The 12,139-nt window shown below is 49.2% G+C and overlaps 1 protein-coding gene across 1 annotated transcript in view; it reads left to right on the forward strand.

Moving 5' to 3' along the window:
* The window catches only part of XKR6 (XK related 6), a 339,999-nt gene that overhangs the window by 284,729 nt on the left and 43,131 nt on the right, over positions 1–12,139 (forward strand). The gene's annotated exons all lie outside the window — the stretch shown is intronic.

Raw genomic sequence — 12,139 nt, forward strand, 5'->3', positions numbered from 1 at the left:
GCCAGGCAAAGATCAGGAAAATCATTCTAGGTAGAGGGAATGACATGAGCAAGGATAAACATGGCATATGTATGTGGGCTATGTGTCTCTCTTGGCACCCACCTGTATGTTGGTGGTGTACATTGCTCTGTGCTAGGCACTGAGCTAAGCCCTTTCATAGCCACTTGACCTTTGATCCTTACAGTACCCTCATGAGGCGGCACTCAATTGTTATTGCCTTTTTGCAGATGAGGAAATGGGGATGGTATCCAGCCTCATGTGGCAGGAAGGTGGTGGCAGCTAACCTGGCTCTGGAGCACACCCTCAGAACCACTTTGCCCTCCTGTCACAGGAAGCAAATTATTGTCACTAGATCTTGAACATGGGACCAGGAGCCTGGCCCAGACACAGAAGCCCTGGGCCCCATGAATGGGAGCTTGGATTTGAGCCTGCTGAGAAGGGCTTTCAGCTTTGTAACTCCACAGCATTTGAGCCTTTGGACATCAAAGTCATCTTGGGTGTATTGGATTTGAATCCCCTCTCCAACAGCTTAATTTTGTAACGGTCTCAAAATATAGGTTTTATTATTATTTAGGCATGGCAGAACCAACAGATCAGAGGGAGCCAGCATAGAAAAGATAGTTTAATATACTCACAGATCCCAAGAGGAGGGGACAAGGCATGCCACAGTGCAGGGTCACACAGAGAAGCACCCAAGTGAGTCAGGAGACAGAGGGGAGAGGGGAGAGCTATGGGCAAAGGCTCCTGTTGTGGTCTCCACAGGAAGGAGCGGGTAAGACAGGAAGGCTGCTTCGGATGGCCAGTCTGATTGATTTCTGCAGGCCTCAGGGCTGTCTCTAGTTGTCTGGTACCTGGCCCTGGGGAGATGAGGGCAGGTGGATAGTGACCGGGAGGGTGGGAGCCCATTCAGGAGATGGTTGGGAGATGTGGGTCTGGATGGATTGGTCTGCATGTGAAAGGCATGCTCATAGAAGAGTTTTTTACTTTCACTAAGAATTGGCTAACCCTGGGTGGGGCAGTCCCTCCAGGGTCAGCAAGGTCCCCCCCACCCCTCCCCCAGAGATGTGAAAGCCTCAGAATAAAAAGACTTGCTTAATACAGTAATCTTAGGCAAATTCTTTTACCTCCCTGAGCCTCAATTCCTTCCTCTGTAAAATAGGGACACTGACAGGCATTCTCACGGGATTATTGTCCCATTAAATTCAATGAAATACGCACAGAGTCTGGCATACTTAATGTCTGATGCACTGAAACATTCAGGAAATGTGAATTCCTTTTCTTCTCTGTCTTTAACCCCCAAGGTTTTCTTCTAAATGACAAAGGCATAAATGAAAGCTCCCAGGGAACTTCCTTTCCCGCATTTGGAGAGCATTGTGGGAGGTCATGGCGGCTAGGGATGGGGGCCATGATCCCTTCCCTTGTTTGCCTGCTTAAGAATTCAAGAATAGCTGTGGACTCTTTCATGAGAAAAATAACCCACACAGTTTTGCATGTAATTCCAGAAGGACCAAACCAAATCCCTGCCCTGCCCTTAGGGAGCTAGCATTCACCGTGGAACATAGTAGAACTAAAAAACCAAAAGTAACAAGAAGAGAAAAGTTGATCAAGGTGGTATGAAATGCTACAGTGAAAAAAAAGCAAGAAGGCAGGAGAGAGTCTTGAGGGGTATCTTAGTCCATTTTCTGCTGCTATAATACCAGAGACTGGGTAATTTATAAAAAATAGAAGCGTATTTGGCTCATGGTTTTGGAAGCTGAGAAGCTGAAGATTGAGAAGCTGCATCTGGTGAGAGCCTCCTTGCTGTGTCTTAACATAGCAAGAGTGGGGGGGGGGGGGAGAGAGAGAGAGAGAGAGAGAGAGAGAGAGAACTCAGGCCAAACTATTTTCTTTTTTTTTTTCTGAGACACGGTCTCGCCTTGTCGTCCAGGCTGGAGTGCAGTGGCGCAATCTCAGCTCACTGCAACCTCTACCTCCCCAGTTCAAACAATTCTCCTGCCTCAGCCTCCCAAGTAGCTGGGAATACAGGTGCATGCCACCACGCCCGGCTAAATTTTTGTATTTTTAGTAGAGATAGGGTTTTGCCATGTTGGCTAGGCTAGTCTCAAACTCCTGACCTCAAGTGATCTGCCTGCCTCGGCCTCCCAAAGTGCTAGGATCACAGGCGTGAGCCACCATGCCCAGGCCAACCTACTTTTTAAAAGTCAGGAACCCAGTCCCTGGATAACCAACCCACTTCCGTGTTAACTGCACCAATCCATTCAGGAGGCAGAGTCCTCATGGCCTAACTACCTCTTGAAGGCCCCACCTCTACACATAATGCTACAATGGTGATTAAGTTCCCCACATCTGAGCTTTTGGGGGACACATTCAAAGCATGGCAGGGAGTTGCAGTTTTAAGTGTGGTGGTCGGGGAGGGCCTGGCTGAGAAGCTGGTCTTTGCATAAAGGTCTTGGTGAGAAGATGACATTTGTGTGACAACGTAGGGATACCAGGGGGGAGAGCGTTCCAGGCAGCGGAACTAGCAAGTGTGGCTGGAGCATGTCTGAAGGGCCAGCAGGAGAGGACCCCAGGGAGGGCAAAGGGAACTTGACAGATTAGATTTAAGAACAGCTTACCCGTTGGAGGAGGAGATTCCTGGGAGGGGAAAGCAGGCTGGTCCCATGGGTGACTATATATACGTGTGTGTATATGTATATACATATATATATATATATATATATATAGGGCAGGGCAGCCCTGCTGGCCCTTCTGAGGACTGTAGCTTTTACCTGGGGTGACAGCACATCAGTGAGGACAGGCTGGCCATGCTGCAGTTTAAAATACCTCCATAGTTCCAGTGGCCTTAAGCATTTTCGATTTACTTCCCGCTCGTTACCTGTGAGTCATGGGTCCCGGTGGAGCAGCCTCTTCCTGGAGCATAGGTGAGCACCCTCTTCTGCCCGGCAGGGCCACACATCCCTTCTGCTCACGTGTCTGGCTAGAGCAAGTCTCAGCCACACCTCAGTCCAGCAGGGTGGGCGTGTACATCCTCCCACACAAAAGGCGTGTTGAAAATCAGTGACCCACCAGGCACCGGAAGCCACGTGGAGGGAAACATTGTAGCTTAATCATGTTGGCTGCTGTAGTGTGGATAGAGTGTTTAGAGGAGGGCAGATGCAGAGAGGCCAGTTAGGAGGCCATTCCAGCAATTCAGGCAAGAGAGACAGAACAGAAGTGTTGCCAGCTTTGCAGTGGCTTGAACATCTAGGCAGGGCCTCCCAGGGGTGGGTCCTTCGCTGTGTAGACCCACAAATTTGACTTTGTCAGTGCTCACAGAGATGATCAGAGGGCTGACATATGATAACCAAATTAATAAGAAACTGATGTATAAGCCTCAATGATAATTATTTAATGTGTGGTTGAGGATGGAAAGAGATCTTTCCCAGTGATTCAAAAAACAGTCTGAGTTTTGGATTCAGGCAGGCCCGTGTTCAAATTCCAGTTCTACAACTTCTTAACTGCTTGATGTGGAAAAGTTACTTAATTAGTCTGTGAGCCTGTCTCTTCATCTTGAAATCAGTCTACTGCTGCTGATAGCATGCTAAGGAAGAACAATTAATTTATGTGCAGTGCCTAGCATAGAGTCTGGGTCAAGGTGGCTGCTCAGTAGAGGAAAGATATCAGTGTTATTGAATTTACTAGAAACTAACAGATGACATGATATGCATGAATTCAGAGGCAAAAAAAAAAAAAAAGAGATATTTCATAGAAACCGTGGTAAGACCTGATATTCTTTCTCCCTTGGCCTATCTCGCTTATATTAAAGAGTTTTTTGTCCAGCCAAGGGATGGTGTGATCGCCCAGATTTTGGCTTTTCTGAGATATCCAAATTCTCCTTTCTTAAGTTTACACGGGATCACTTGGATCAGCCTTGGGTTTTTCCCAATCTCGTCAGCCACATGTATGTCAGTCCTGAGGGCTAGGGCCACAGATGTGATTGCCGTCTCTTCTCTTTGACCCTTCTTTTTTTTTTTTTTTTTTTTTCTGAGATGGAGCCTCGCTCCATCGCCAGGCTGGAGTGCAGTGGCGTGATCTCGGCTCACGGCAACCTCCACCTCCCGGGTTCAAGTGATTCCCCTGTCTCAGCCTCCAGAGTAGCTGGGACTACAGATGCGTACCACCACACCCAGCTAATTTTTTTTTTGTATTTTAGTAGAGACAGGGTTTCACCATGTTGGCCAGGATAGGATGGTCTTGATCTCCTGACCTCGTGATCCACCTGCCTTGGCCTTCCAAAGTGCTGGGATTACAGGCATGAGCCGCTACGCCTGGACTCTTTGACCCTTCTTAAGGGTTCATCTGGAGATGTCAGAGGTGCATTAAAGTGACCCCATGTGGAAACCTCACATCTGAATCACACCCTCTTCAAGTACAGAAATGTAATGAAAACGAGTATGTCAGTGCTTATGAAAGACTGTGCTCAAAGCAACCCATTAGACCTGAAGTTATTTGCCATTAAAATGGCAAAACCACAATTACTTTTCACCAGCCTAATATTTCCTGTGTACATATTTTCAACAAAAGTTTTAAAAGAAGATTGCTTTTTTGTTGTTGTTTTCTCATTAGCACTAAGGAATTTAATTCTGACTGATAACCAGGTAGTGCCCTGCATGTGAAGACCACATCTAGAAGTACAGCATTGAATGTAGAATAGGCATTGAATTTGGAGACAGGCCCTTCTAATTTGCATAGACACTCACCAAGCTTTTCAAGAAGGATGGCTGATCCTGACCAGTGGTGTGCTGGTAAATGTTTAACAACCAACATTTAGCAGGATTTGGTGGAGCTCTGGTTTGTACCATTTGCCAATTGCTGTGGTGTAAATACTCCCACCATGCCAATTTCAAGCCTGCAACATGACATCAGCCAGCCCACAGTTTAACAACTGGCCAACTCCAGCACGCACAGATCCAGATTCTGGGGAGTGAAATAGTCTCGGGTTTCAGTATGAGCTCTCTTGCTTACTAGCTGTGTGGCCTTGGGCAGATTATTTAACGGCTTTGAGCCTAGCTCATAGAAGGCATCAGGATGCTTGTTTTCTTCCCTCTTGGTGGCCCAAATAGAAAAGTACGTTTGTCACATCACTCCCTTGCCATGTCTCCTGGGGGGAGGCGAGGACGGGAGACAGTGGGCTATGCTTAGAGAGGCAGTGGACGCAGTTGCCTTATCGTTTTCTGGGAACATTTCCAAGAAGAAACTGGACTTTTTTAAAATGTGGGAAGACAGAGGGAAGTTTGACAGATGGAAGGGGAAGAATTGCTGTCTAAAAGGAACTCATTGTGGGAAAAATACAAAATAGGAATTTGAAAAGCAGATGGTGGAGATCCCCCAAATGTTAGCTTCCCCAGGAGGGAGGGAGGGAGGGAGGGAGGGGGCCCAGGTTGAAAGAGGGAGATGTTGTCCTTGATGTGCAGACCGACAGATAACCAGCTAAACCTGTGTCTTGTTTGGAGCGTCTCTAGAGAACCAGCCCACTGGGGTACAATGCCACAGAATTACATAGAATGCAAATATCAGGATATGGCTGTGGCCACATCCACGTCTCTTCACTGCTGGTTCGGTTTCCTCATCTGTAATATGGGGATAAGAAACCTGGCAGGAAAAGGCTGCCATAAAGAGCTCAAGAGATGGCAGGAAGAGAACTGGGGAACAGCTAAGGGTGGGGTGTGAAGAAGGACAGAGCAGATCCCAATCCCAGCTGTCACACAGAGCCAGGAGGAGAAGCACCGAGGCAGTCCTCCGAATGCTGCACGACCTGAGCGACAGGTCTCCACCGGGGCTGATTTGGGAGGAAAGCAGGTGGTGGGAGAGTGAGGAGGGCAAGTGGCCTGCCTTCGGGAAGCTTGGAGAAGATGAGACAAGGAGAGAAGGGACAGTTTCAGGAAAGGATACAGGGTCCAGGGCCTATGCTGTGTAAATGGGAGAACCTTGACCCTGGCTACCCACTGATGGGAATAAGCCAGGGAGAAGGAGCTGGGGAGGAAAGAGGCAGGAAGCTGGGATCTAGGGAACTGCACGTAGCTGACTCTTCCCACTCCTGTCCTGCCCCATGCTTAGGTCCCTCTTCATCAAGTGTGTTTCTGACACATAACTTAGTGGTGGGTATGAGCTGACACTCTCGGGCAGAGAGTAGGTGAGGCAGGGCTGGGCCTTCACCTCCCATTCTGCAAAACCCATTCCTGCAGTTGAGCCCAGCTCTGGCTCAGGGGCAGTTGGTGACCATCTCTAGGCACTCCTGCGGCTTTCTGGAGCATGTCTTCCTCCAGGTGCTGCGTTCAGCCTGTAGGGAGCTCTGGACATTGTTTCCTCCTTCAGGTACCCTTATTGGAGATGTGACTGGTCCCCTGATGCAGCTCCACCCTGACCCATCCCGGTCACAGCCTCCCTGCCTGGCCTGACCCCTTCCGTGGTACCTCCTTGCTCTCCCGCCTCACCTACTCCCTCCAGGTTCTAGGATCTCATCCTTTGCAAGACGCCCTGTCACTGTGCTTCTCATTCGGTAGGGCACCCATAGTCACACGTTTTGCTTTGTTCCCCAACTGGCCATGACCCCTGGGCATTGAAACCACCAAATAGGCCATTCCCTGATGACTGCCCCTCCGGCTTTGTGCCATCGGTCATAAGGTGTGGCCATTCCATTTCTGGAACCTGAGACCCCAGGGCTGGTGATCAGAGCCCAAAGGCCCTCTCTCCAAGCCTTTCTCTGGGGAGTTGCCCTTCCCCAGCCCCCCAGCCCCAGGGGTCTCTGGTCCAGTGACCTCCCAGCGAGCTGCACTGCACTAAGGTCAGCTCAGTGGGCATGCTGCCAGCCCTGCCTCCTGGTCTGCACCAGGGAAAGGGAGCTGTGAAGGTCACTGCTCAGAGCTTGTCACAGCCGAACGTGAAGTGTGTAACAATTTCTAGTCTGATCTTCGGAATGCAGAAAGCGATGGAGCTGGAAGTGGAAGGGAACCGTAGATGCTCCCAGGCCTGTCCAGGAATTTCATTGGGGGCCTCCACAGCCGGTTCCTGTGTGCTTGGGTCTTACCTAGGAGAATGCATTGACTTTTGAGTTGACTTCAGACAAGAAGGAAATTTTCCAAGTGAGCCACTGCAGAGAAGGAAGAACCTGCACTCCCTCTCTCTGTAACAGAACACACAGCAAGCTTTGAAGATGAATCACTTGGCGGTGGTTGTGCATGGTTCTGTCCGCACAGTATGCATCTGCTCAGGCTGCGGTCACAGAGCACTGCAGATCAAGGTGCTACTGGTCTGAGAAGTCTCTCTTGAGACCGACCTCCTTGGCTTGTAGACACCTGTCTTCTGGCTGTGTCCTCACATGGTCATCCCCCTGTATGTGTACCTGTGTCCTAATCTCCACTTCTTAGAAGGACCCGGTCACATAGGGTTAGGGTCCACCCTAATGGCCTCGTTGTACCTTAATCGGCTCTTTAAAGGCCCTATCTCTAAACACAGCTACATTCTGCAGTCCTAGGGGTTAGAGCTTCAGTATATGGATTTTGTGGGGGAGACACAACTTAGCACCTACCTCCCCAGGCCCTTCTCAATAAGAAAATGCATGTAGATGCTCAGTGAATCCTGCCAGGTTCTCTGGGATAATCAGGTGCACGGATGGGGAGGGTTCAGAGCAAGAAGTGCATCTTCTGTCCTAACTTCCCATCTCCTGCCCCAATTGAGTCCCCAGAATTCACAGGCTGTCCTCAAGGCACCCTTTGCTCATGGCCCTCTGAGGAAGAATTGCAGTGACGATCCTGTAGGGGCTGCAGGACTTGTTCAGGGAAAAGATGCAGAAGTGGCTGAGCCATGAACATTTGGTCCCTTGACCAAACGTAACGATATAGACAATGTCACAGACACGTCCAGATGAGTTCCTGGGGGGCAGGCTGAAGACACGTTCATTGATGCCCTCCATCACAGGTTTTTGAGTCCCACCAGGGCAAGGACTACCCTCTGTTAAGCATCCAGTAGAAACCTGTTCCCAAATGGGGTCCTGAAGTGGGCCTGGCTTTCCTGGTCTCTTCTCAGGGATGAACTCAGCCTACCAACTGCACCAGCTCTGGTCCCAGAAAATGTGCCCAGAGCCTTGGATAGAATGGGGAATGCTTTGGTGATGAGGTGGATTAGAAAGTGATGGGGGTAAGAGTTTTGACATCCCCCAGGCAATTCCCCTCCTTACAGGATCATCCCTGCCTCTGTTGCTGGCAGAGAGAGAGAGGGGCAGGCACTTCAGGGGCACGAGGCCTGTACACCGACTCCCCATTGCTCTGTGTGGCCAAAGGTGTTCTTTTTGATCTTGGGCAGGTGGTGGAAGTTCACCTTCTCCTTTCACTGTTTGGAGCATTTCACAGTGTCAAGGATGTGGCCTGGCGTTCCAACTCTGAAGAGCTAATGGCTGGACACCAGAACAGGCTCCCACCATTGGAGAAGGCTGATGACCTTCAGTACAAAGGACCTTGAGAAAGGTATTGCCTGCTGGATATCTGGAAAACTGAACTGACAGAGGGACCAGATGGAGAAAGGATGGAGAGTGGCATGGCAGGAAGCATTCTGTCCTCACAGAGATGGCCAGTGGTTCTCAGGACAGTCTTGAGGAAGCCACCCAAGCCCCTGCACCTCTGCTTCCTGTGGAATAGGTGGGTTAAAGTGGATGGTCTGAGAAGCTCCCCTGGATAGAAGGTTTGGCCATTCATAACTTGACCAAGTCAGGAACAGATGAAGCAGAGACTTAAAACTGGGCTGGCCATTAGCTCTCTAGCAGACTCCCCAGTCAGATGCCTGGAATCACAGTCTTCCATGGGACCATTTCCCAAGCCCTCCTTGTAAGTTAGCAGTGATGTCTTGCAACACTGAGGAATGTTTGTGCAGTACCCTTGGGAGAAATTCTAGAAGCCTCAACTGCAGTGCCTGGTCAGCTAAAACAAGAGTAGTTTCAGCACCACCGCCATGAAGGGAGTGGCAGGAAGAGAACACCAGTCTTCAAAACCATAGCCACACACCTGGAAATGGGGTAGGTAACTTTGAAGGCGGAAGAATGGAGAAGAATTCTATTTGGCTTTGCAATTTGTGGCTGATGGGCATTTGAATTCCCATTTATTCATAATTGGTGTGAACAGGGCCAATGTCACAGCACAGAGAACAGCAAAGTCAGAACAACGAAGGCTGAGGTTGATCCTAACTCTGCACCCCAAGTCTGTTCGAAGCATGCTCAGAATTCGACTGGATCTGACCAGGCCCCAGCAGAAGCTGAGCTGCACCTTCTTGCTTTATGAGCTCAGCACTTATGCTTTTCTGAGTAGAAGGTAATAGAGTTTGTTTATCAGAAAGAACACAACAATCAAGCCTTCTTCCCACTCAGCTCCCATAGAACTCCCATCTGATTACTATGGGTTGGCAGGACCTACGAGATGTTCATGATGAACATCAAGCAATGAATTCGGCTGGAGAGCAAGGATGTCAGGAGGATGTTTAATGGAAGTTTTTGAGGGTGCTTCAGTGCTGGGTCCAGACTATGAAGGTGTGATTTCAGCCAGGCGCGGTGACTCCTGCCTGTAATCCCAGCGCTCTGGGAGGTCAAAGTGGGAGGATTTTTTGAGCCAAGAGTTCGAGATCAGCCTGGGCAACATGTTAAAACTCTGTCTCTAGGCTGGCCACAGTGGCTCACGCCTGTAATCCCAGCACAATGGGAGGCCAAGGTGGGCAGATCCCTTGAGGTCAGGAGTTCAAGACCAGCCTGGCCAACATGGTAAAACCTTGTCTCTGCTAAAAATACAAAAATTAGCCAGGTATGGTGGTGTGTGCCTGTAGTCCCAGCTACTCGGGAGGCTGAGGCAGGAGAATTGCTTGAACCTGGCAAGTGGAGGTTGCAGTGAGTGGAGATCATGCCACTTCACTCCAGCCTGGGTGACAAAGTGAGACTCCCATCTCAAAAAAAAAAAAAAAAAAAAAAAAAAAAAGAGAAGAAGCAGGAGAAACTCTGTCTGTACAAAAATTAAAAATAAAAAAGTTAGCTGGGCTCACTGGCACATGCCTGTGGTCCCAGGTATGGGAGACGGAAGGATCACTTGAGCACAGGAGGTTGAGGCTTCAGTGAGCACTGATTACGCCTCTACACTCCAGCCTGGGTGACAGGGTAATAAAACCCTGTCTCAAAAAAAAAAAAAATGTAATTGTACATCATCTGCCCTCCAGAAATCTACAACCTACGTCACGTTACTCCTAAGGGAAGTTCTCCTCCCTGCTGCAGCCTAACAGACAATGTGAGCACTAAAAGTTTCCCTGGCCAACCATGTGCAGCCTCTGCAGACACACATGAGATGCCCTGTGTGTACCACAAGGGAAGCAGGACATGTGTCATGTTCAGAACTTTCTAGAGAAGTGAAAGGAAAATTGCCATGAATGCTCTTTAGATGTTTTCCAGATAGATTTCCATGGAGAACTTGGGATTGTGTTGCCCCTGTTTGTTTCAAATCTCCATGGTTGTTATTACTATCAAAGTGACACATGCCCATTGTAACAGTTAACAGACTTTTTTATTGCCTGTTCTTCAAGCTAGGACTCTGAGCATCATTTGAGATGATGGAAGGAGGGGGTCTTTGTGAGACGCGCGAGGCAGAGTCAGTGCTGGGAGAGTGTCACGTGGCAGAGGACTTGTATTCTTCATCGGGCTTTGGAGAGTTGTGGGGAGTTGGGCAGGTCCCAGGGAGAGACAAGCAGAAGCCTGGCATTCTGGGGAAGTTTAACTGGTGTCTTGATGAATGGGGCTTCTGGATCTGATCTTTGAGCTTAAGGGAGAAAATGACTGGGTAACTTTGATTTCAACCTGGAAGAATGTCGTGGGGAAACTGTGCTCTGTGGGAGGGTAAGGCTTTCCTAAGGGGGTCATTGCCAGTGGGACAGTATTCGGTCTCCTGTTGCATTTACTTACATTTAGTTGTGAAATTTTGGGAGAAAAGACCAACAAAAGAGACCCCAGATGGACTGTGCAACTGATGCACGGGGAGCTGGGGGTTGGTAATGGGGGAATCTTGCTTAAATGGAGATTGTATGACAAAACTCGAATAATGACTGGTTGTTCACGGGTGGATTTGGGGAGACTTCAATAACAATGGATTATGTTTCATTTGGTTTAGTTGCAAATATCAAGTAGTCAGAGTTGTATATAAAATTGCTCTATGGCAATATGGGTATGACTTGGGATTAGGCACACTCAAACTCTCTGAATATTTGCCCATTTTGGGAGGAAATGCAGGGAGTAAAGTGCAGAGGCCTCAGAAGCCTTGGAAAATGAGTAAGGGGAAGAGGCACCCCCAAAGCCCGAATGACACCACTGCTGAACCCAGAGGGCAACCAGAGAAGGACAGAGCTTCACAAGTCAAGGCTTAAGAGTACTCTGAGCAGCAGTCGGTTGGAGAAAGCAACAGGGATTGTGGAGAGACCGAAAAGACCAGAGTGGGTGTGAGAGGAAGTCTGTGAAACGGGCGAGATATCCCAGTGTCCTGGATCTTGGTGGCCTTGAGTGGCAGGTGGGGGAGAAGCTAACTGGAAGAAGGTTCAGGAAAGGGACTTTTGGGAATTTGAGTGAGGTGAGAAAAAGGCAGAAGCATGATTCCAGCACCTTCTCAGAGGAGAACAGTGCGGAACTCAGGGCAGTGGGTAAACCCTTGGTCTTCACAATTGGCGATTCCTCCTGTGGGCTCCTCTAAGAGAACAGGCTACTGGTGACAGGGACACCAATGCCAGCCGCACATCTGTGTGCCACAAGAATCGCATGATTCCTTAAGACTGAACCCATAAAGGCCTGCCCATGGCAGATGTGGCCCCACCTCTCAGCCCCCTAGCAAAATACACTGACTCAGTATCACCCTTGAGCCAATGAGCTCCCAAAATGGCAAATGGGGTTGTTGAAACAAAAGCTCCATCTCCCGAGTTGTCAGCGTAGGGAGCAGCTGTGACCTCCAAGTTCGGTTCCTGATTCTGTGTTTCTTTCTCCCTCCTCCTTTAGATCGTGGTGTATGTGGGCGTCTCCTCAGCCGGCAGCTTCGCTGTACCCTGCAGTTGATGTCCAAGGTTTTGACTGTGTGGGTTTGTGTCTTTCCGGCAG

The sequence above is a fragment of the Macaca fascicularis genome, chromosome 8, assembly GCF_037993035.2.
Source record: "Macaca fascicularis isolate 582-1 chromosome 8, T2T-MFA8v1.1".
Taxonomy (NCBI): domain Eukaryota; kingdom Metazoa; phylum Chordata; class Mammalia; order Primates; family Cercopithecidae; genus Macaca; species Macaca fascicularis.